Here is a 26,327-nt window from a genome sequence, read left to right on the forward strand (position 1 = left end):
GATAAGCAACTTCAGCAAAGTCTCAGGATACAAAATCAATGTGCAAAAATCACAAACATTCTTATATACCAGTAACAGACCAATAGAGAGCCAAATCATGAAGGAACTCCTATTCACAATAGCTTCAAAGATAATAAAATACCTAGGAATCCAACTTACAAGGAATGTAAAGGTCCTCTTCAAGGAGAACTACAAACCACTGCTCAGTGAAATAAAAGACGACACAAACAAATGGAAGAACAAACCATGCTCATGGATAGGAAGAATCAATACTGTGAAAATGGCCATACTGCCCAAGGCAATTTATAGATTCAATGCCATCCCCATTAAGCTATGAATGAGTTTCTTCACAGAATTGGAAAAAACTGCTTTAAAGTTCATATGGAACCAAAAAAGACCCCACATTACCAAGACAATCCTAAGCCAAAAGATCAGAGCTGGAGGCATCATGCTACCTGACTTCAAACTATACTACAAGGCTACAGTAACCAAAACAGGATGGTACTGGTACTAAAACAGAGATATAGACCAATGGAACAAAACAGAGCCCTCAGAAATAATACCACACATCTACAGCCATCTGATCTTTGACAAACTTGACAAAAACAAGAAATGGGGAAAGGATTCCCTATTTAATAAATGGTGCTGGGAAAATTGGCTAGCCATAAGTAGAAAGCTGAAACTGGATCCTTTCCTTACTCCTTATATGAAAATTAATTCAAGATGGATTAGAGATTTAAATGTTAGACCTAAAACCATAAAAACCCTAGAAGAAAACCTAGGTAATACCATTCAGGACATAGGCATGGGCAAGGACTTCATGTCTAAAACACCAAAAGCAACAGCAACAAACGCCAAAATTGACAAATGGGATCTCAGTAAACTAAAGAGCTTCTGCACAGCTAAAGGAACTACCATCAGAGTGAACAGGCAACCTACAGAATGGGAGAACATTTTTGCAATCTACTCATCTGACAAAGGGCTAATATCCAGAACCTATAAAGAACTGAATCAAATTTACAAGAAAAAAACAAACAACCCCATCAAAAAGTGGGCAAAGGATATGAACAGACACTTCTCAAAAGAAGACATTCATACAGCCAACAGACACCTGAAAAAATGCTCATCATCATTGGTCATCAGAGAAATGCAAATCAAAACCACAATGAGATACCATCTCACACCAGTTAGAATGGCAATCATTAAAAAGTCAGGAAACAACAAGTGCTGGAGAGGATGTGTAGAAATAGGAACACTTTTACACTGTTGGTGGAACTGTAAACTAGTTCAACCATCGTGGAAAACAGTGTAGCGATTCCTCAAGGATCTAGAACTAGAAATGTCATTTGACCCAGGCATCCCATTACTGAGTATATACCCAAAGGATTATAAGTCATGCTGCTATAAAGACACATGCACATGTATGTTTATTGCAGCACTATTCACAATAGCGAAGACTTGGAATCAACCCAAATGTCCATCAGTGACAGACTGGATTAAGAAAATGTGGCACATATACACCATGGAATACTATGCAGCCACAAAAAAGGATGAGTTTGTGTCCTTTGTAGGGACATGGATGCAGCTGGAAACCATCATTCTCAGCAAACTATTGCAAGAACAGAAAACCAAATACCACATGTTCTCACTCATAGGTGGGAATTGAACAATGAGATCACTGGGACACAGGAAGGGGAACATCACACATCGGGTCCTATTGTGGGGAGGGGGGAAAGGGGAGGGATAGCATTAGGAGATATACCTAATGTAAATGATGAGTTAATGGGTGCAGCACACCAACATGGCTCATGTATACATATGTAACAAACCTGCATGTTGTACACATGTACCCTAGAACTTGAGTAGTTTTCTTAAAAAAAAAAAATCCACTGTGCTCACTAGAGTGAGTCTCTTATAGTTGGTGGTGGATGGAACCCAGTGATCCAGAGTTTTCCACAAGTCTCCAGGTTAGATGTGAAACCATTCATTTAGTCCAAGTCTCTCACTTTAGAAACATGTATACTATTGCTCAGGGAGATGAGATTACTTTCTCACTTTAAGTGGAGAGACCACCCCTCATATTGTCTTATGTCCAATTTCTGCCTCCAAAGAAAGAAGAAGTGAAAACTAAAATGCAAAAATGAAATCCATAGGCAAACAGCCCCGTGCCACACCCTGTGGCCTGGTAGTTAAAGATCGACCCCTGACCTAATTGGTTATGTTATCTGTAGATTACAGACATTGTACGGAAAAGCACTGTGAAAATCCCTGTCCTGTTCTGTTCCATTCTAATTACCGGTTCAGGTGCACGCAGCTCCCAGTCACGTACTCCCTGCTTGCTCAATCAATCACGACCCTCTCACACGGACGCCTTAGAGTTGTAAGCCCTTAAAAGGGACAGCAATTGCCCACTCGGGGAGCTCGGTTTTTGGAGATGTGAGTCTGCCAATGCTTCCAGCTGAATAAAGCCCTTTCCTTCTACAATTCGGTGTCTGAGGGGTTCTTGTCTGTGGCTCGTCCTGCTACAACTTCATCCATCAAGTTAAGAACAGAATGTCTATCATAGGCCATGCATCCTGACTCTCAGTGTTCCTTACCCAACCATAGTTTTCTCAGGTACTTTCTCCAGCAGTTAATGCTGTTACTTGGGCTGAAATAAATGCCTGATATACTGCAGAATTTAATCCAGCACAGGGTTTTGATGATTCCCATAAAGCAGACCCAAATAGCTCATGATGCAAGGTTGCTCAAGCACTGCTTTAACCTTTTCTGGGTCATAGATTTTTCTGGAAATGTGATGCATTACAGACATTCTCTCCTCAGGAAAAAAAATGCATGAATACAAACTTTGAACTGAAAAACTTTATTGACTCCAATTTTCTTGTTCTAACATCTAGAAGAGGACTCAGAAGTTTTAAATGTTTTGAAGAGGGCAGTCTTATCCAATTTTGAGTCCCTTCTACATAAAATTTTTACATCCTTTACACAACATGAAGAACTTCTTGTCATCTCTAATCTCTACTGGGGATAACTTAAAAAAAATAGACTTCTAGAGGTTGGAGAAACAAAAAGGAAGTAAATTAGACAAAAGAGAATAAATGGAGCTCCTTGCAATGAAGCCTTTGGGGAGGATAAGATAGTACTTATGAGTATAATATATATTATTTAGGTGATAAATACATTAAAAGTGGTGATTCTCCCTAGGCAGTGTATCTATGTAACAAAATTAAACTTGTACCCCATAAATTTATATAAATAAAAAACAAAATCAATGAAGTCTTGAGAGAGATAAAGAAGACTGAGGGTCAGCCTACCGAAACCTTAGAACTGAGAACCAAATGTGGGCAGAAAGATTTGTCTTTGCATAATGAACAGTGGTAAGGTTCTATAACCTTGTAGAGTGGGAAAGAAATATAATCTCAGCCACAGTCAGTTGATTTAAGAAGTTTCCACATAGCTTTTCTTCTCCTTTCTCTCCCAATCCTAACCACCTAAATTGCTCTATCACTTTGTGAATACAGTGGGAACTGAGAGGGAGGACTCTTAAATTGGAAAGATAATTGTTTTTTTGGCATGAAGAACCAGACAGAGAAAATATAGTTTCTTAGTACTCATACTATCTGTAACAAAAAAAGCAAAACAAATTCACAACTTTTTTTTTCTTAAACTGTGGAGAGAAGGCCTCAACATTCTACTATTGAGCTTGAATTGCAAATGAAATCAAGCACACCAGGCACATGGATAGCAATTTTACAGGTGAAAAGTGCTATTGTATTCTCTAATGTTGTCTTTATTCTACTGAATGAAGACATTTCTATAAGAGCTCTCATAGGCTCATACTTGACTTTGGCTATTCAACCTATATTTGCCTTAAATTCTTAAATTCCTCAATGATTTGGGTTCCTAATATTAGAATTTCCACTAATTACTGTAGTTGGGAAGGCAGTTCTTTGATTTATTTCACCTATTTCTCTAACTCATTAAAGGCCTCTGAATCCTGACAGATGGTACTATAGTAACACACAATGTTTGGGACCCAGCCTTTTGTGGGATGATAATGCTTCACCTTTGAAAGGATTTTAAGTGGTTTTTCAGTCCTGTTGAGGCAAAAGGAAGTTTACTCTCAAGCTTCTTTCCAGAGGCTGAACCACCAAGAAGTTGACTACTGTGAAGCAAGGAAAGAAGCAAGCATTGCAGAACCCACAGCCTGGGCCTATGAAACCTAAACTGTAATCTAGTAGGACAGTGGCCCAGGGAAGATAGGAAATCTATTTGCAATGTTTACGTGGTGCATAGGCCAGAATTTATAAGCCCCTGTTTGAGTCTGAAAATGTCCTCTCAATAAGGAATCTCATAAGACACTAAATGCTCCGGTAGGAATGTTATCTACAGTCGAATGCTCAGTTGGGAAATGTGACGTGTATTATAAGGTTCTTCTTTCTGACTGATTCGTGATATCTTCTGCCTCAATAATAACAGAGGAACATGTGTTCCCATTCAGAAAAAGAGATCATTCCATATTTTATCTTATTCACCGGATGGCAACGTAACCAGTAGTGGTGACTGTTTGGGATAAAGAGAATATGAACGAAGCGTACTCACAAATAAACCCATGACTCTCATAGTTAAAATGTCCACTCCTGCAAAATCATAATAAATGTCATATAATAGAGACACAGCAAATCAGCAGGTCCCTTTTTCATTTCTGGTCTGTTTCTTCCTCTTGTAGACTCATCTGGAGGTGCCCATAAATAGTAAATAACACCCATGGCAGGTGTAATGGGAACAGGAAATGGAAACCTCTGGGGAAAGGATAGGCTTTGAATAAGGGAGCACTAATGTACAAGTAAACAAATCTGACATTTCACCACCATCTAATCTAAAGAAGAGATTTTTTGAGGATGGCCTGAAACTCTAAGTGAGTAACACAGTCTCTACTATATTTCCCTTGCTTGTTGTGTAACTTAGAAATTACATTTTTAATGAAAGAACTGATGATATTTTAACATTTTCCAATTTCACCCTGAGCTTTGAGATCAAGATTAACTATTAAGACTTAGAGGATAATTCTTTTCTGCTAGGTAGATGGTATCACTTCTAATACAGAAGTACAAGTTAAGTAATTGAGCTCCGAATTTAGAGTTTATGGACGAGAGCTGGAGAATCAGCTACTGAGTTCATAGTGTAGGAAGCACCCCGCAAACTCCCCATTGCTATATGTTAGAGTAAAAGGTCTGTGTGTCAGGGGATGGAACCCACTTAGGAGTTCCGGTAGCATAATGATTAAGATTTTCCTAGTCCTGTCAATTATTAGCTATGTAACCTTAAGAAACATATTAATTATGACAGAGTAGGTAATGCTGGGTTAGCAATAATGTTCTAAATTTTACGCAAAAGAACTTTATTTCTCAGTCATTTACAGTGCTATATGTCCAGCAGTTCTCCTCTAATGCAATCCTTAGGTGATTCAGGCACCTAGGCTTCTTCTATTTTGTGGTCACAGGATTTTTCTGGTATTATCTAATGGGCAGCTCAGGAGAGAGTATGGGGAAGGCATACTGGGCACATGACTACCCCAGCCTAGTGTGACACATCACTTCTATTTACATTTTAATGGCCAGAACTAGTCTTACAGTAAAATTCTGGGAACATTCATTTCCTCTTCTCAAAAGTGATGACAATAACTGGAGTTGTTTTGAGAATTAAATGAAATATATATGTGATAACTGAATGGAGATCCAGTTGGCCACATCTGGCATTGTGTTACATTTAAGAGAAATGCAGTATAGAAACCAAATGTAATTAAAATGTAATTCTAATTTGTGTGTGTGTATGTAATTCTAATTTGTGTGTGTGTGAAATCCCACAAAAGGGATTTCAAGATCCTTTTTAAGGGTCTTGAAATGCATCCCTTTCAAGACCCTTAAAAGGGATGCATTTCAAATTAAAACCACAATGAGATACCATCTTACATTAGTGAGAATGGCTATTAATAAAAGTCAAAGAACAATAGATGTTGTTGAGGATGTGGAGGAAAAGGAATGCTTATACATTGTTGGTGGGAATGTAAACTAGTACAAGCTTTATGAAAAACAGTATGGAGATTTCTCAAAGACTAAAAATAGTACTACCATTCAATCCAGCAATCCCACTACTGGGTATATACTGAGAGGGAAGTAAATCATTATATCAAAATGATACCTGCATTCATAAGTTTATTGCAGCACTATTCACAATAGCAAAGATATGGAATCAATCTAGAATTCACAGGCCCATCAGTGGAGGATCGGATAAGAGAAAATGGGCCTATGAATTCCAAACTGTGTATATATACCATGGAATACTACTAGGCCATAAAAAATAAAATTATGTTTTCTGCAGTAACATGGGTGTAACTGGAGGCCATTACCCTACCTGAAGTGACTCAGAAACAGAAAGTCAAATACTTGCATGTTTTCGCTTGGGAGCTAAACAATGGGTACACATGGACGTATAGAGTGGAATAATATATATTGGAGATGAAAAAAGGGTGTGAGTGGGTGAGGGTTGAAAAATTATTTATTGAGTACAATGTTCACTATTCAGGTGATGGCTACATGAATAGCCCAGAGTTCACCACTATACAATATGTGAATGTAAGCAATCTGCACTTGTATTTCCTAAATGTAAATAACAAATAAATAGATTTAAAGAAGGGGATGTATTTGATAACTCATAGTAAGACATCTTAAGATTAGCCCTCCTTTTTAATTTTATTAGCCGTAATAATCATGCATCTCTCTCAATTCTCTCACTGAAACTCTCTCTGGATTCCTTGTTTGTTGCTTTCCCCTGGCCATAATTCTAAGCATTCCTGTTAGAGGTATTAGTGACATGCTAGAGGTGATAGTGTCATGCCTTCCAGGCCTCTCATTTCTCCAGAGAGAAAGCATTTGGAGCCTGTTGGGCAGTGTAAGCCTCATATCCCTTCAACTTCAGGGTCTCCTATCCACAAGGAATTCTCACATAGAAATTATGGTAAAAAATAAAAACCAAAAAAATCCTCACATTATTTGTTAAGTTCTCGGTCCAGTGTCTGGCATCAAGAGTAATTCTTGTTTATAAATATTAATTATATTTTATTGATATATTGATTATGAATAAAAGTTTTCTTTGAATTGAATTCATGTTGGGAATGGAGCATTATGATATTTTACATCAATCATTTAGTTGGGTCATGATTATCTTAACATTCACATGGTGGGTCTGTCCCACTTGCAATTCACAAATATGTACAATGTCTTAATAAATAGGCCACATATTTAAATACCAGTTTTCCTAAAACAGTTCTCCCGGCAAAAAGGCTATCATGCCATGCCACAAAACACACTTTTCTTTGCACAACACTAGGAAGAATACTTTATATAAAGGAATGGCCAGGCATTCCATATTTTTCTTTGTCAATCCCTTCATGTGCTTTACTTAAATAAAGTAAGACTGTTCATGGGTGTGAATACAGTCAATAAACATTGACAATACACACAAATCAACTCAAGAATGATTATCTTTGGATGCAATTACCTAAACTACAAGGCTTTGAAATTCAAAGAAAATCCAAAGAAGTTTCTTGATACCTATTTAAAAGCTTGGAAAATGCAGGATGATTTTGAGGGAGAGAGGGTTATTTACTAATACATGGCTCATATCACTCTAGAAGGAAAAAGGAGAAAAATATACACTATGATGTGAAGAAAACTGACTAGAAATCGCTCAGCAATGATGTAAGAGTTTTAAAGATTTCAAGCTTAAGAAACTATGCCCCAAATCAATGATTTGGGAATTCAGCAGGGTAATCTGTGTGAAAAGAATTTATACTGTTTAAATTCGTTATATTAAGCTGAGATCCCATGCCCCCCAGTGACCCGCTTCGGATTAGGGTACAATGGCTCCTACTTAGCTTGTAAAGTCAGCTACTGTGTAATTGTAAAGAAACACAATAGACGGTTTCATAAGATTTTCAGGATACCCACTGACTATTTAGGTTTCAAACCAGGTCGGTTAAGAAAGATGCTCACTTTGGTGTGAGAAGTTTGTGCAGCACAACTCCCTATGGCACTTTCAGCGTTAATGCGAAATGCCTAATTTGCTGCCTAGGAAGCCCATTGTCAATTATACACTGCAACAAAAAAGTTGAAGCCCATTGTCAATTATATACTGCAACAAAAAAGTTGAACCTACTTGTCTGTTGAAGATAGCATTTGAACCAGCAAACTGAAACAAACTGTTTTGCTGATTTGAAATACAGTGCCTAGGTTAAGCTCAATTAGCCACAAAATAAGAAGAGGGCTAATAGAGGGTCATGATAGTGGGATGATAGGCATCCTCCACGTGACTAAATGCATAATTTTTTTACTGAAAGAAATCTCTGAAACTTAAGCTTGAAGAATATTATTCATCATAGTATTAGCACTTTTACCAAATAATCATTTTCAGGTGAGGGATATATTCTCATAGTTAGTAGACATGAGGCCAATCTTCCTACGTTACAGTATTGTACTCAAAGTTGGTGTGTGGAGCATCAAAAAGAAGATATTATTGGCTAGTTATATATTGACTAAAAACAAGTCTTTGAGATAATTCACAATGGGATTACAAGCCACTGAAATTTAGAATAAAACACATCTGATTTGACATTTTTGCTCCCTCAATAGTTCTCCTGAAGAAGGAATTTCCCAGAACAAGAATTATGTCATAAATAAAATATGTCTGATAAATCTCCAGTTTCCTTCTCTGGGTCTCTTTCTCAAGAATGTTTCCACGTGGAGCATGTTTTCCATGGGGAAGAAATTATTCTCCAGTTATTTACATGGTCTCGTGTATTTTATATTAATTTTGAGCCTGAGCTTTCATCATAGGATAGACATTTTCTTAACCTTTTGAGGAGGAAATTAGGGACAAGGTTTGTGGGAAGAAGGGTGAATCAATGGTTCTTTTCCTGAAATTGTACTATTTGGAAAAGCATTTAGAGCTATCACATGGCAACCTAGTCACAAAGTCAGCATTTCCAAATTTGGGAAAAATCATAGGGATATGAGGAGCTTCTCTGCAAAAATGTGAACGGTGAACATATTCACTTAGAATGGGCATAACTTCTGAATATACAGAACTACCTAATTTAGCTATTTATAGATTCTGTACAAAGTCATCATCCGTTTAGCTATACACACGAAACCTCTTTTCAGAGCAAGCTTTTCTCTTCCTTAAGACTATTATTTTCATGTAGCAAAATATGGACAAGAGACCCCATTGGAAGGATGATGCCTCAATGAATATTCACAAAAATTTGTGCAACTCTGCCCCTTTAAGCTTCCAATCTTTTGGATCAAAATGTGCCTGTTTAGTTGTTTCTTTGGGAGTTGCAAGAAACTCACAACTTTAGATTCTTTGGAGGAACAATTCTGGCCTGAGTTGTATGTGTATTGAGTCTAATAGTCAAGATTTCTGGATCCTCTTCATCGCTCTTTTTGATAGAATCTTATTTCGTTGTTCTCTATATATGATGCTAACATTTTGTTCTATCAAGATGGAAGAGTGACTAATAGCCTCAAAGGAAAATGTAAACTGTATAACCTAGGATATAAATATGCTTCATTAGCAACAATCAGACTCGGGACTGTTTATGAATGTTGGCAAAGTGCAGTGACACAAATCAGTCATCATATGTTCTGCTTTCAAAGACATTAATTTTAACAGGGGAAAATACAAGTGGAATTACCACATCATTAAACGTTTAGTATGTTGTATACATTCATATCAGAATTTTCCTTAATTAGTTTTTTCAATGACATGGAAACCAAACCCTTTGAATCCCAATTTATTTGACAGAAATGCATCTTCCTGGGTCCCCCCACCCTTACAGAGTTACCACATGCCGGCCTTCACATTCATAACTTCGAGCTACTTCAGTTTTCCCCTTAATTTGGCATTCAGCTTGCTTTGTATTTCTGACAGCTTGGCTGCTGTTTCCTCCACTCAAAGCTGCCGCTCTTTTGGCATCCTGGCATGTTGGGTTTAAATGGCGAGCAAATAGATGCCTTGAATCTGATCAAACTGGAGGTCTCCAGATCTGCCTGCTGAGCACAGTCTGTGCTGCCTTGTAAGTAGACTGCCTCTACCATATGTTATCCTCTCTGCTGTCTACACTCTTTTGGGGAATTTTGTGGGAAAAACAGTATTAAATATGTTTATCCTGGGATTTTGCAATTTGTTTTAAATTTTAATTTAATTTCCATCAACTTAGCTCATGTACACAGTTTTAATCATACCATGCACTAAATCCAACAGTTGAGTTTAGGAATTGGGGTTAAAGGGCTAACTGGTTTGGGATTTAGAGGGCCAATAGAAGAAATGCCCCACATGCCTAAGGATGACCTATGAAATGTTATTATCCTGGCACAGCCTCAAACTGTGAAATATTTACCATGATGAAATGTTCAGGATTATTCTGAAAATCCTGGACAAAAACAGTAATTCTTGGACAGAAAGCATAATAGAATTATGTTTTAAAAAGTCCTAACATATCCACAGGTAAAGTATTTGCAGGTTGATGGAGAAATGTGAATAGAAGTCTAAATTAAAGACATCGCTTCTTTCACTTATGTTCTCAATCCCTCTACATAAATGTATGTGTGTGCATGAGTTTGTGAGTGTATACAAGAAGTTCTCAGATTGTGTTCCTGGTTGGCAAATATGATATATTCACACTCCAAAGAGATTTTCATTTATTTCCAATAATAAGAAGACCTGCGTCTTCTTACAAGAATGAAACAGTCTGGGAAGAAAGTAAAATGCTATTTTGTACATTTGAAATGATAGTGGAGTGGTGATTTCACAAATTTACTCTTAAAGATGGAGCAAGGGAAGGATGAAGAACAATCATGTAAAGAGCAGGTATACTGAACTCAAGTATACTAAAAAACGTATACTTGAGTTGGAAGAAATTCTCCCAGAGCCAGTCTGTGAGGATAGGGTTATTTAATAAATGGATGGATTTATGAACAAATAAGAGCACAAATACAAGGGGAGTGGGCAAGTCAAATGGTCAAAGTATGGATGTTTTGTCACCTTACTTGTCTTCTTGCTAATCAGCTGTCTTTCCTAAAATGTTTTGTACCGGTCGGTTTCTGATGAGATATGACGAGCAATAGAATTAAGTTAAAGAAATTAAGGTGAATGTTATTCCAGAAATTCAGTATAGCTTATGCTATAAATCAGAACACTAACCCATTTCTCTCTGATTTGTGGCAGATTATGTTAGTGGACAAATGTATTAGGCTTGTATGGAGAAGACCAGGAGTTTGACTTGATTTTATCCTGTTTGATTCTTTCACTAATTTTGTAATCTCAGGCAGTAAACTACTTGAATACTCAGTTCCCTTGTTTGGGAAGCCTAAACATAATCCAGACTCCCACAGACAACACAAGGATTAAAAGTTAAATTAAATAAAGTAATATAGACAAATTACTTTGCTCATAATACTTAATAACATTGACATTCTTACCTCTATGTAGCACGTAGGTATACTACCCAACATTCAGTTAACAAGAGAAAGTAAAAAAAGATGAGATGTATTTTGTTTTTTTGACTAAATCATATTTGAAACACATGCTTGATGTCCATGGGAGATGTATCCAAATGTGAAAGTCCTCTCTGCAAAGGATATATTCTGATTAACGTAGGTATGTAATTCACTTATATTATATATCTAACCAATGACTTAATTTTTATGCCATTTGTAATCCAATTGTATTAGTCTATTTTCATGCTTCTGAAAAAGACATACCTGAGACTCGGCAATTTACAAAAAAAGAAATTTAATGGACTTACATTCCCACATGGCTGGGGAGGCCTCACAATCATGGTGGAAGGCAAGGAGGAGCAAGTCACATCTTACATGGATGGCAGCAGGCAAAGAGAGCTTGTTCAGGAAACTCCTTCTTACAAAACAATCAGGTCTCGTGAAGCTCATTCACTATCATAAGAACAGCACAGGAAAGACCTGCCCCCATGATTCAATTATCTCCCATTTGGTCCCTCCCACAACAGTGGGAATTATGAGAACTACAAGATGAGATTTGGGTGGAGACACAGAGCCAAACCATATCACCAAAGAAAAAGCTTTACCGGATGGTATATAAAGTGCCTTTGTGTTCTAACATTCTGTTATTCTGTGGACATTAACACACACACACACACACACACACACACACACACACACACACACACGAACTGATTAAATTCCAATAAGCATTCATCAAGCACATACTTTGTACCACCAATTCCATTAAAAAAAGGATTGCAAAAATGAATTAAAATATAGTAATTGTTCTCAAGGAAATCATATGTGCACAACTGAATTATTCACTTGTAACTTGGTAGAATTCTTATAATTCACTTTTTAAAAACTTTCTAACTGAAGTATAGCATACAGAAAAAAAGTGCATAAATCAAAAGTGTACAGCTTAATAAATTATCAAAAAGTGCTGTGCTTCATTTTTTACTTATGTATTTGGCTCGTGAAGCTGATTTTCCCATGGAAACGTGTTTTCTATGAATGCTCCATTAACTTAGCTGGCATTCAGTAATCATAGGATTAGGCAACTGACCATGAATCAATAACTTTGTTTTGATGGATAAACTTACACTAAGTTTCAACTGGGTTTTGAAGTCAGGTGGTTTGGGACTTAAATTCCATTGATTTCTCTTGCTTACTTGCTAAAGGATTCTGGACCAGTTTTTTTTCCCCTCTTTCATCCTGAATTAGTCTCCTTATATAGAGCATAAACTTATACAACTTATTTCTAAAGTTGTTGTGAGAATCAAATAAGTTAATGTTTGTAAAGTGCTTAGCATGCAGCTTGGCTCCTAGGAGCTACTATATTATCAACAGTATATATATCATCTTCTTTTCATAGAGCCTTTGTCATGAGTGTGAGGCTTTGTTAACCCAGCCTGCAGAAGAACTCTACAGAGGGCAAACACTGCACTTCATAGGCCTAAACAACTACCCAGAATGTAGCATGGAATAGATGACCCTTGATCCACATCCCCCTCTTCCTGCCAAGTAACCAGGAATGAGGATTCCTGGTGGATGCAGCAGTAGGTTGTTTTTCATTCTCAAGGAATACATGTAAATGGAGCCATGTCTGTTTGTGGGTATGTGTGTGTATATGCAAATTTAACACTTTATGTAAGGCTGAAAATCTGCTGTTCTCTGCAGGATGGAAGCAACCAGGGAAGAAAGGAAAGAAATTTTTTGTCTTGTTTATGGTATGGCAGGTGGCCTTTTCTTTCTCTCCCTTTGCCAACCCAACTAAACTCCCCTTCCCTGTAAACAAACTTAAAAATCTAAATGCTCACTGTTCAACTTGCAAACAGAAGTTGAAATGTCCAGATGACACTAAAAATGTGGTTGATCTATTTGCAGGGTATATGTTGTGCTCTTTGACTAACAAGAGGCCACACAGGAGAGAACCCAGAAAAGATGAAGCATGAGCCACTGCAGCATGTTTTAAAGCTTTTTATGCGCTCCCTATTTAATATGCTCTTATTTTAATGTATTTTTATAAGGGATTGGATTTCTATGAAAATGTTGCTGAGATATGACTGCATGGAGACAAACTATAATGCCACAGCACAAAGGAGGCCCAATTCACACAATTTCTATCTTTGTTTTATGTGTCCAGCAGCTACCTCTGCCTACCCACGCTCTTTCTTGCTCTTGTCTCTTATCTCAACTCTTCAGCCCTCAGGGATTCCATGGAAACCACCATGCTCCTACAGGGCAATCTCTCTTCATCCTTGAAGCCCCCGCTCACTCTGCCACTCACAATAATTAATGAAAGCTGGATGGGCACATGACTTAAAGCTGACCCACTCAGAGTCTTTCCACAAGAATCTAGAATCAGCTAAGAAAGTCCACCTTACTCTGCTCCTATTTAAATTGAAGAGCTGCTGTCTGACACCATATTTCTGCCATTTGGATGAGGAAAATAAGACGGCAAGTCTACCGAAGGAGAGAAGAATGAAGAGGAAATGCAGAGAAAAGGAAAAGTAAGAAATGGAGAGATAATGTTAGAGTTTGAGAGCCTGACTATAAGAGTTCCTGAGATCCAGGGGGTATGTGTGGTATGTGTGCATGTGTTTTATTTGATCCCATCGGATACTTGGAATTTTTACATTAAATCTACCCTTCTTTTAGCGCTATATTTGAGTTGAATTTCTATTGTTTACAATCAATGTCCTCATTCTGAATTACCCCCAAACTTAACAGGATTCCCAGGATGGTCCATTTGCAATGTCCCACACTAGTTCTATCCTAAAATAAGAATTAAAAAAAATTACATATAATTTGAGAAAGGGTGAGAGTAACTTATTTCCTTTGATTTACAGAGTATCAAGCTTTCATTTCTCTGAAGTAGGAATCTAGAACTTCAGGATTAGAAGGGAACATGACCTTGGACTCCAGTGGAGTCCAGTAGAGTCCAGTCCTCACTGAGAAAACAATGAAGATGGGAAGAAGGTGGATAATAATAAAGGGAATGAAGCTGTCATCTTAGGCAATCACTAAGAAGAGAAGGGGCACTGAGAGTCATTTTGCTGCAGTCAGAGGAAGTAGGATGTATTAATAGATGCAAGAAGTCCAAATTGATCTTTATTTCCTCAATACCATGAACATAAACACAAAACTAGACTCTGGAGATGCTAATCAAAAACGCGATCTCTTCCTTCAAGATACTATGTTTGCCACAATCACTTCTGAATCTACTGAAAGACATCAGTAGGAGGAAAGTTTCAGAATATAAAAAACGTACTGTGACGGGCGCCTGTAATCCCAGCTACTTGGGAGGCTGAGGCAGGAGAATCGCTTGAACCCCGGAGGTGGAGGTTGCAGTGAGCCGAGATCGTGCCACTGCACTCCAGCCTGGGCGACCCTGTGAGACTCCGTCTCAAAACAAAAAACAAAAAACAAAAAACAAAAAACAACAGCAACAACAACAAAAAACATACTGGATCCAAGTACAATTCCCAGGCCATTATTTAATGAGCTTTTCCTATCTAACATTTTCTTAGGCATAAAAATGTAAAACAGTTCACTGCAAGATATTTCATGGAAGTGTTTTTGCTTCCTGAGGGAGAGTATTTTAAAGTACACAACTGACAAAACACTTGTTGGGCCTGCGATAACAAGGAAAGCTGACATGATAAAATGACATGTGAGTCCTTCAGTATGCAATTTTCTAAGAACAATTATCTCAGAAAAGTGAAGAATTAATTATGTTCTCTTATTATGCAGGACTCTGCTAGCAGATGCACACCTACACACAGGCTACTTTTGAAGAATTAAGTATCTGGGCTGTCAGATATGATTTTTAAAATGTTATTAATATTCGATAAATCATTTTCAGGAAAATTGCTTCTAGGCAGCCCAATTTTATTTCAGACTGAAATGGGGACTAAATTTACAATACGTCTCTTCTTTGGAATAGCTCCCTTTTCAGTACATTCTTGAATTGAATTAAATTGTAATATAGTCACATAGGTGTCAAGAGATGTTTGCAAATCAAAAACTTTATACGAAAGATCTAGTTAGGCATGTTTTTATCTAAGAAAGGAATCATGAAGTCGAATCTCATGGATACAGCACAGCTTAATTACACAAGAAATTGCCCAGTGCCAAGAGGTTCAAGCAGACGTAACTCAATAGTTCATGGAAATTAGATGTAGAAAATGGGTATATTAGCTGAGATTTGAAGGCAGATCTTTTATTTTAACCCTACTTACTATACCAAACCACCTGGAGAAATATTACTCAGATTGCAAGCTTTATTTTTCCCCTATTATTCAGCTTAAATTCCTCATGTTGCTTTTGAAAATCTCTTTTCCTGAACTTAGGGGAAATGCAAAATGTTGTTATTCAATTTAGCTGTTCTTTCAATTTGTTCTTTCAAATCCCAGTATTGATACTTTTTTCAGCTTTGCTATATCTAACAGATATAATCCTAAACTGCTTTTTGCTTCTCATTTTAGACTTTACTTACTGGCCATAGAGGCCGCTGTCTTCGGGACTTTCTTCATTTTCTTAAAACTTAACATTAGTTCCAGGCACCAAAGTAAACTTATTGACATTTGTTAATTCATTCATGTAACATATAGTAAATGTTGACTCTGCTTTAGGTTCTGACCTAGGCACTGGGGCTATAGTATAGAACAAGACAAAGCTTTCATAAAATAGGTTTTGGTAGGAGAAACTGATCATAAGCAAGAAAATATACAAATTAAAATAATACTAGATCCTGCTAAATGCCATGAAAAAGATAAACAAGGTGATATAACAGAGGATAACTGGGAGAGGGCAAACTCCAGAGCAGACTGTCAGGTAAGGGCAGAGGAGTAGCACAGCAGGAAGAGAGAAGATCAAATGCAAAGGCCCTGAGGCAGCAGAGGTGGGCAGGAGGGGAGGGAGGGAGGTGAGCGGAGCCTGCCTCCCTGAGGAAGGGAAAGCAGACCCGTTTGTTGGAGTGTAATGCTGGAGGCAAGATGGCATCAGATGACTTTGAAAGGCAGGCTGGGGAAGGAGGGCAAAGAACCTTGAAAGTTACGATAAGAAGTCTGGATGTTACTACTAGCCCATGGGGATCTATTTCAAGCAGCAAAATGACACAATTTGATTTATACTTTACAAATACTGCTTCTGTAGCCTTGGGGTCATAAGAGGATACAAGTGGAGGCAGGGAGAATCACTATATAGACTCTCATTTGTCATGGTCAGGTAGGTATGTTTCAGCTCCCACTCCCACCACGCCCCTGTGCTCCCACAAACACATTCTTCCCTGCCCCATGGGCTACTGAAGGCAAGTTGACTCATACATTAGAGTTCAGCTTATTCCTGACAAAGGATACACATACTTTGTAGAGCTGGTGAATATAACTGTACCCAAGTTGCATGACTGTCATAAAGATTTCACCAGATAATGCATACACAGCGTCTATCACAGAGAAAGCAATCAGAAATGACAGCTTTTAATGATGTTTATCCTGTGCATTCTTTGCAGGTTGCTGGGTTATATATTTGTGTGTGTGCATGTGTGTGTGTGTGTGTGTGTGTCTACCTATACATGAATCTGCGAAAGGAGATAAGGGTCACTATATTTCGCTCAGGATATTTTAACATGCATATTTTTAAATGGAATTTTATGGACTCCATATGTGATATTGAAAGGGTCAATGAATCCCCTGAAACTGAGTCATGATACAGGCATACCTCAGACCACTTCCAAACCACTACAAAAAAGTGAATTTCTCAATAAAGTGAGTCACATGAAATTTTTGTTTTCCAGTGAATCTAAAAGTCATGTTTACATTACACTGTAGTCTATTAAGTGTGCAACAGAATTATGTCTAAAAACAACATACATCTCTTAATTAAAAATATTTTATTGGCTGGGCGTGGTGGCTCACGCTTGTAATCTCAGTACTTTGGGAGGCTGAGGCAGGCAGATCACCTGAGGTAGGGAGTTCGAGACCAGCCTGACCAACATGGAGAAACCCCGTCTCTACTAAAAATACAAAATTAGCTGGGCGTGGCGGCACATGCCTGTAATCCCAGCTACTCAGGAGGCTGAGGCAGGAGAATCACTTGAACCAGGGAGGTGGATCTCGGTAAGCCGAGATCGCACCATTGCACTCCAGCCTGGGCAGCAAGAGTGAGACTTCATCTAAAAAAAAAACAAAAACAAAAATAAAAATGTATTGTTACAAAATGTTAACAATCATCTGAGCCTGCGGTACGTTGTAATCTCTTTGTTGGTGGAGGGATTTGCTTTGATGTTGATGGCTGCTGACTAATCAGGGTGGCGGCTGCTGAAGGCTGGGGTAGCTGTAGTAATTTCTGAAACTAAAGCAACAATGAAGTTTTGCGACATCAACCGGGCTATTCCTTTCATGAGTGATTTCTTTGTACCATACGGTACAGTTTGATAGCATTTTACCCACAGTAGAACTTCTTTCGAAACTGGAGTCAAGACTTTCAAGCCCTGCCACTGCTTTATCAACTAAGTTCATGTAATATTCTAAATCCTTTGCTGTCATTTCAACAATTTTTGCTGCATCTTCACCATGAATAAATATCATCTCAAGAAACCACTTCGCTCATTCATAAGAAGCAACTCCTGGCTGGGTATGGTGGGTAACACCTGTAATCCCAACACTTTGGGAGGCTGAGGCAGGAGGATTGCTTGAGTGCAGGAGTTTGAGACCAGCCTAGGAACATAGGGAGACTCCATCTCTACAAATATAAAAAAGAATTAGCCAGGTGTGGTTGTGCATGCCTGTGCATGGGAGGCTGAGGTTGGAGGATCCCTTGGGCCCAGGAGGTCAAGGCTCCAATGAGCTGTGATCATGCCACCGCACTCCAGCCTGGGCAACAGAGTGAGGCTCTACCTCAATAAATAAATAAATAAATAAAATAAAGAAAAAAGAAAGAAGCAACTTCTTATATGTTAAAGCTTTATCATAAAATTGCAGCAATTCAGTCACATCTTCAGGCTCCACTTCTAATTCTAGTTCTTTTGCTATTTCCACCAAATCTGCACTGACTTCCTTCATTTAAGTTTGGAACTCCTCAGTCATCCATGAGGATTGAAGTCAACTTCTTCCAACTCCTGTTAATGTTGATATTTGGACCTCCTCCCAGGAATCACACATATTCTTAATCGCATCTAGAATGCTGAAATTTTTCCAGAGTGTTTTCCACTTAATTCACCCAGATCCACCAAAGAAATCACTATCTATGGCAGCTATAGCTTTACCAAATATATTTCTTTAATAATGAGACTTGAAAGTTGAAATTACACCTGATCTATGGACTACAGAATAGATGTTGTGTTAGCAGGCATGAAAGCTGCATTGATATCCTTGCATATCTCCATCAGAGCTCTTGGGTAACAAGGTACACTGTCGATGAATGAGCAGTAATATTTTGAGATGAATACTTTATTCTGAGCACTAGGTCTCAACAGTGGGCTTAAAATATTCAGTAAACCATGCTGTAAACAGATGTACTGTCATACAGGTTTTGTTGTTCCATTTATAGAGTACAGGCAGAAAAGATTTAGCATACTTAGGGCCCTAGGAGTTTTGGAATGACAAATGAGCATTAGCCTCAACTTAAAGTCACCAGCTACATTAGCTCCTAATGAAAGTCAGTCTGTCCTTTGAAGATTTGAAGCCAGGCACTGACTTCTCTTCTCTAGCTATGAAATTCCTAGACGGTATCTTCTTCCTTAAATTGATAAGTGAAATGTATGGATTGCTAAAGATTTCTCCAGCATTACTGAAATATGGAAAAGCAGAATAAAGAAAAGAAAGCCTTCTAAATAATGCCTTCAAAACTTTTTGAGTTACCTATTTATATTTCTTTTTAATTATTTTATCATTTTGGGTGCTATTTCTGCTAATCTCAATTACTTATCTTGATACTAATCATATCATTCTCACTATAATTTTTAGAATTCTTTTATTATGAATAATAGAGTAGATGATGGTGTCATTTACTAACTTAGAGGAAAGACTGAAGAGGGAAGAGGTGTACAAGAAGTAAATGATCAAACTTTATTGGCCATTTGGATATGCCATTTGGATATCAGCCATTTGTAAAGTGCCCGATCATGTTTTCCTCATTTTAAAAACTGAAGTATATGTCTTTTTCTTACTTAGTTTTAGGAGTTTTAATACATTCTGGATATTCTTTCTTTTTCAAATATATGTGATGCAAATATATTCTCCCATTCTGCAGTTTCCCTTTTTATTCTGTTACTGGTGTCTTTTGATGAATAGAAGTTCTTCATTTTAATAAATGTCTCTTTCCTTTATTGTTATAACAGTCCATGTCCTCCTTAAGAAATATTTGCTATTACAAGGTCATAATGATACTCCACAATGTTTTCTTCTAGAAACTTCATTGATTTTTCTTTCATTTAGGTCTACAGTCCATCTGGAATTGAGTTTTAGGTATCTCATGGGCCCACTTTTAGGCCAAGGTTTCTTTTCTTTCATATAAGCTTTAAATTAATACATCATCATTAATTGATAGTTTAAACTGTCATTTTTTTTCATTATAGCAACTTGTGATAAATCAAGTGACCATAAAGTGTGGGCCTGTTTGTGGAGTCTGTTCTATTGAAATTGTACAGCCTTGCACTCATACCTCATTGGTTGAATTACTGTAGGTTTAGTTTCTAAAGTTGTGTTAATGTGACAGCATAAATCCTCAAATTTTGTTCTTCTTCTGAACTGCCTTAGGTATTGACAGTCTTTTGTATTTCAATGTATAGAAATTCTTCTGGTATTTAAGTTTATAATTAGCTTATAAAATTGTACACTGATTTATTTGAGTACATTTTAATTTATGCAAGTGGTATTGTTTTAGATATCATTGTTTCTTGTCTTGTCAATAAATCCTACATTTTACATATTTATATATACTGTCACTGCTATATAGAATTCTGTTATAGATGCACCATATTTTATTGAACCTGCTCTTCCAGTGATGAATACCCAGGTTGCTTTTATCTCTTGTCCATAATAAGTAGAGTTACAATGAACATCCCCATACAATCCCGTTTATAGACCTGTATGAAAAAATTTTGGATACATTTTGTAATTGAGAGGTCATAGACTGTATATATATTTAAATGGATTAAGTAGTGACATATTTTTTCTGCTAAATGGGTACAAAGACTATATTTCCCACCAATAACCGCGTAAGTTTCTATACACTTTTATTAACCTCCTCCATAAGGTTGGTATTCTAAGAATTTAAAAGTTTACATCATTGTTTTTTATTTTCATTTCTATATTTCTAATGTTTTTGAGCATATTTTTATGTGCTTGTTGTCTTTTGTGTTTCTTCATCTACACAGTGCCTGTATATATATTTCGCCAATTTTTCTAACAGTAATACTTTTTACTTTTTGACCAAACCCTTATGGGTTTAGACATTATGGATATATTCTTCCATTATGTCCTCTATTAACTTTATGCATACTACTAGTATGCAACTTTTGCATTCAATTATGTTTGTTTATATTTGTGTTAACTTCATGCATAGGACTACTCTGAAACTTTTGCAATGAATTATCATTATATAGGTACAGTGGTCCCTTAGTATTTGAGAGACTGGTTCCAGGATGTCCTGCAGATACTAAAATCCTCAGATGCTCTAAGCCCTGATATAAAATGGCATAGTATTTGCATATAACCTATGCATATCCTCCTGTATACTCTAAATCATCTTTAGATTACTTGTAATACATAATACAATGTAAATTCTATGTAAATAGTTGTTATACTGTATTGTTTAGGGACTTATGGTAAGAAAAAAAGTGTGTACATACTTAGTACAGACACCAGTTTTGGATGATTTTGATTGGTGGTGGGTTGAATCCCACGCATCTACAACCAACTGATCTTTGACAAACCTGACAAAAACAAGAAATTGGGAAAGGATTCCGCACTATTTATTAAATGGTGCGGGGAAAACTGGCTAGCCATATGTAGAAAGCTGAAACTGGCTCCCTTCCTTACATTTTATACAAAAATTAATTCAAGATGGGTTAAATACTTAAATGTTAGACCTAAAGCCATAAAAACCCTAGAAGAAAACCTAGGCAATATCATTCAGGACACAGGCATGGACAAAGACTTCATGACTAATACACCAAAAGCAATTGCAGCAAAAGCCAATATAGACAAATGGGATCTAATTAAACTAAAGAGCTTCTGCACAGCAAAAGAAACTACCATCAGAGTGAACAGGCACCCTACAGAATGGGAGAAAAGTTTTGCAATCTACCCTTCTGACAAAGGGCTAATATCCAGCATCTACAAAGAACTTAAACAAATTTACAAGAAAAAAACAAACAACCCCATCAAAAAGTGGGCAAAGGACATGAATAAACACTTCTCAAAAGAAGACATTTATGCAGCCAACAGACACAGGAAGAAATGCTCATCATCACTGGTCATTAGAGAAATGCAAATCAAAACCACAATGAGAAACCATCTCACACCAGTTAGAATGGCAATCATTAAAAAGTCAGGAAACAACAGATGTTGGAGAGGATGTGGAGAAACAGGAACACTTTTACACTGTTAGTAGGAGCGTAAACTAGTTCAATCATTGTGGAAGACAGTGGCGATTCCTCAAGGATCTAGAACTAGAAATACCATTTGACCCAGCAATCCCATTACTAGGTACATACCCAAAGGATTACAAATCATGCTACTATAAAGACACATGCACACATATGCTTATTACGGCACTATTCACAATAGCAAAGACTTGGAACCAACCCAAATGTCCATCAATGATAGACTGGATTAAGAAAATGTGGCACATGTACACCATGGAATACTATGCAGCCATAAAAGAGGATGAGTTCATCACTTAAATTTCCACAAAGGCTTTAACCATAGAAAATCCTGTGTGACTGGATATTTTTGGTTTTGTCTGGGAAAATCAAGGAAAGATTGATTTTCATTTGGTTCTACATTTATTCTGACACCAGAGTAGGCAACAGGAATCCATAAGGTAATCATTAGGATACAAGTTCCCCTGAAAGTCACAGTATGCTTGGGGAGGGCACAAGACTTTTCCCCTAGGTACAAAGTTATAGAAAGAGAGGTCCAAACTTATCTAGCCCTTAGATGGCATAGTATCCCCTAGACTCTCAGTTACATATAATAGAAGTTTTGAGAGATAAAACATCAGGAAATATAAAACAATGAAGGTCCCATCTGCCTTTAAAATGTAACTCATATGGAGTCCCCTTTGAAAAGAAGCAATACTTTTGGTTCCAGTCATAATGAAGTAACTTACATTGAACTAACCCAATCAAAAGTAATTATCAAACTGGACAAAATTAATAAAATAACTGTGCATTAGCCTGTTCTCATGCTGCTAATAAAAACATACCTGAGACTGGGTAATTTATAAAGGAATGAGGTTTAATTAAGTAAGGTCTCAGGAAACTTGCTATCATGGCAGAAGGGGAAGCAAACACGTCGTTCTTTACATGGCAGCAGGGAGAAGAAGAATGAGTGTCTGGTGAAAGGGGAAGCCCCTTATGAAACCATCAGCTCTTATGAGAATTAACTCACTATCACAAGAACAGGATGGGGGAAACTTCCCCCATGATTCAATTATCTCCACCTGGTTCCTCCCGTAATATGTGGGGATTATGGGGACTACAATTCAAGATGAGATACACAGTCAACCCATATCAAACTACTTGAAGGAATTTGAGAGGAATCAACTCGGATAAGACTTGAAGGACTGTGATCCCTAAGAAAAGAGAAGTGCACCAATGAGAGCATCACATTTGGCTAGGTATTTTTCTACAGGCATTTGCTATTTCATTGTAAGGTGGAATAGAAGAGATGAGAAAGGAACCTCCTTACCAACTAAGGAGACAGAGAAGTTCAGGTAAACCAAAGCATAAAGGATTTGAGGAATATAATACCAGAGAGAAGTAAACTGCATTGATGTTCCCTTTAAGGCATTAGTCAACTCCTAACTTGAATAGCAAGAGGTAGTACTCTAAGAAACAGATTAAAAATAGCATGTAGAAGGCTAAATTGCAGGATAGAGATTTCAGCAGTCACGTGGTGTTGGGGAGATGGAGGCTGGAGTTCAAGCTCTGCTAAACAGGAAGAGCCTTGGTAAACATACTATGGTTTGAACTGAGACTCCAGAAAAGCTGTTTTAGGAGTAAAGGCTAGACCTCAGGATTGAGGGCAAAATTGAAATATGCCAGCTTAACAAAGCCTATTAATAAACTATGGGCAGCACAAGTTGGTTTGCCGATACTCTATCTGCCTGTGAAAAGAAAATCTTATTTTGAGGAAAATGACATGAACAATCTTTAATAATCAACATCTATAGTTAAACAAAATTCTGACACCTGCTTTTCCTTTTTTAAAAAGAGAACTAAATGACCAAAGAAGAACAAATGACTGAGAGAGAGAGACAGAAAAAGAGAAAAATAACAGACAATGGAAATAATTCCACAGATAATTCAGGTATACAGGCATTTTTAAATTACTATAATTAATGTTCTAGAAAACAGAAAAAGAATCATGAAAATTTTATCTAAGATAAAAATTCCTTTTCCACATACAGAAGAATAAAATTAGATCTTTATGTTACACCATATACAAACATAAATTCAAAATGAATAAAGACTTAAACGTAAGAACTGAAATTATGTAACTCTAAAAGAAAGCATAGGGGAAAGCTCCATGACATTGGTCTGGACAATGATGTGTTTGGATATGACTGCAAAGCACAGGCAACAAAAGCAAAAACAGACAAATTGAATTATATCCAATTAAAAAGCTCTGCACAGAAAAGGAAACAATCAACAGAATCAAGAGACAATCTACAGAATGGGAGAAAATATTTGCAAATCATACATCTGATAAGGAGTAAATATGCAAAATACATAAGAAACTCAAACAACTGAATAACACCAAAAAAAAAAAAAAAAAAAAACTGATTTTTAAAAGACAAATGACCAGAATGAACTTTTCTCAGAAAAAGACATGCAAAAGACCAACAGTTATATGCAAATATGCTCAATATTGCTAACCATTAGGAAAATGCAAATTAAAACCACACCTCTTAGAAGGTCTATTTAAAAAAAAACAACAAAGATAAATTTTGGCAAGGATGTGAAGAAAAAGGAACCCCTGCCATTGTTGGTGCAAATGTAAATCAGTATAGCCACTATGGAAAACAGCAGGGAAGTTCTCTAAAACAATTAAAAATAGAAGTACCATATGATCTGGAAGTCCTAATACTGGGTATATATCCAAAGGAATGAAATCAGTATCTTAAAGAGATATATGCACTCCCATTTTCATTGCGGCATTATTCATAACAGCCAAAATACAGAATTAACCTAAGTATCCAACAACAGACAAATGAATAAAGAAAATGTGGTATATATACACAATGCAATACTATTCAGCCTTAGAAAAGAAGAAAATCCTGTCATTTGCAGCAACATGGATGAAACTGGAGGTCATTATGCTTAGTGAAATAAGCCAGGTATAGAAAGACAAATACTACATGATCTCAGTTATATACTGAATCTAAAATACCTTGAACTCAAAGAAGCAGAGAGTACAATGATGGTTACCAGGAGCTGGGGCTGGAGATCCAGGAGAGATTAGAAAGTTGTTGCTTAAAGGATACAGAGTTTAAGTTAGGAGAAATAAGTTCAAGAGATCTGTTGTACAACATGGTGACTCTAGACAACAATGATGTATTATACACTAAGGGAGGAGATTTTAAGTGTTATCACCACAAATAAATGATAAACATGTGAGGAAATGCATACATTAATTAGTATGATTTAGCCATTCCAAAATCTATACATATTTCAAAACATCATTTTGTATGCCACAAATTTTTTAAAAAGATAAGAATCCTTAATAAGTCAAATGAAATAAAATAGACATTGAGATCCAATATTTCCCACTTTCTATGCTGAGGAATATTAGCGATTTTTCTCTCTTTGCTAATTTCTTCTTCTTTTTGATTACTTCCATCCCCTAACTCACCCTCGATTTTCAAAACAGTTGTCATTTTATGCTGTCATGGAGAGGACAGAAGACAACTGTAGTTTTAAAATTCAATCTACTGATTTTTTTAAAAGACATGAACATGATTTCAAGAAGAGGCAACATACTTAACAGAAACAATACATGTTTTAAACTCTGACACCTCTGTTGAAACTCTGACCCAGCCACCTGCAAGTTTGTGTGAACATACACACGACTTAACCATTCTGAATTTGTTTTCTCTTGCATAAAAACAGATCAAGACTTACCTTAAAAATTTGTCTTAAGCAATAAATGAGATGCTTTACATAGGTAGGGTGCTTAACACATAAAACGTAGCCAGTAAATGTTGGTACCTCCTCTGCTGTTTGCTATCAACAATGGAGAGAAGCATATATGCAAAACTGGTAATCTTGAACCTCAGAATGGGATATTATCTACGTATTTACTGTCATTAGATAGCCCCAACCAAGATAAAATAATACACAACTTAAGTTTTCTTTCTACCTTTCACAGCAGAGAATATTAATGATTGACATGAGTATCTGCACAGTATGGGTTGGTCAAAACAATAGCTTCTCAAGTACATAGGAAAAAAATCCAGAGTTACAACTATCCGAGACAAAGCTCAAGACAGCATATAAAGGCTTGTTGTTACACA

The 26,327-nt window shown here is 36.8% G+C and overlaps 1 protein-coding gene across 2 annotated transcripts in view; it reads right to left on the minus strand.

Moving 5' to 3' along the window:
- Positions 1–26,327, minus strand: part of KCNH8 (potassium voltage-gated channel subfamily H member 8) — a 381,516-nt gene that overhangs the window by 40,874 nt on the left and 314,315 nt on the right. The gene's annotated exons all lie outside the window — the stretch shown is intronic.

The sequence above is a fragment of the Macaca thibetana genome, chromosome 2 (genome assembly GCF_024542745.1).
Source record: "Macaca thibetana thibetana isolate TM-01 chromosome 2, ASM2454274v1, whole genome shotgun sequence".
Taxonomy (NCBI): domain Eukaryota; kingdom Metazoa; phylum Chordata; class Mammalia; order Primates; family Cercopithecidae; genus Macaca; species Macaca thibetana.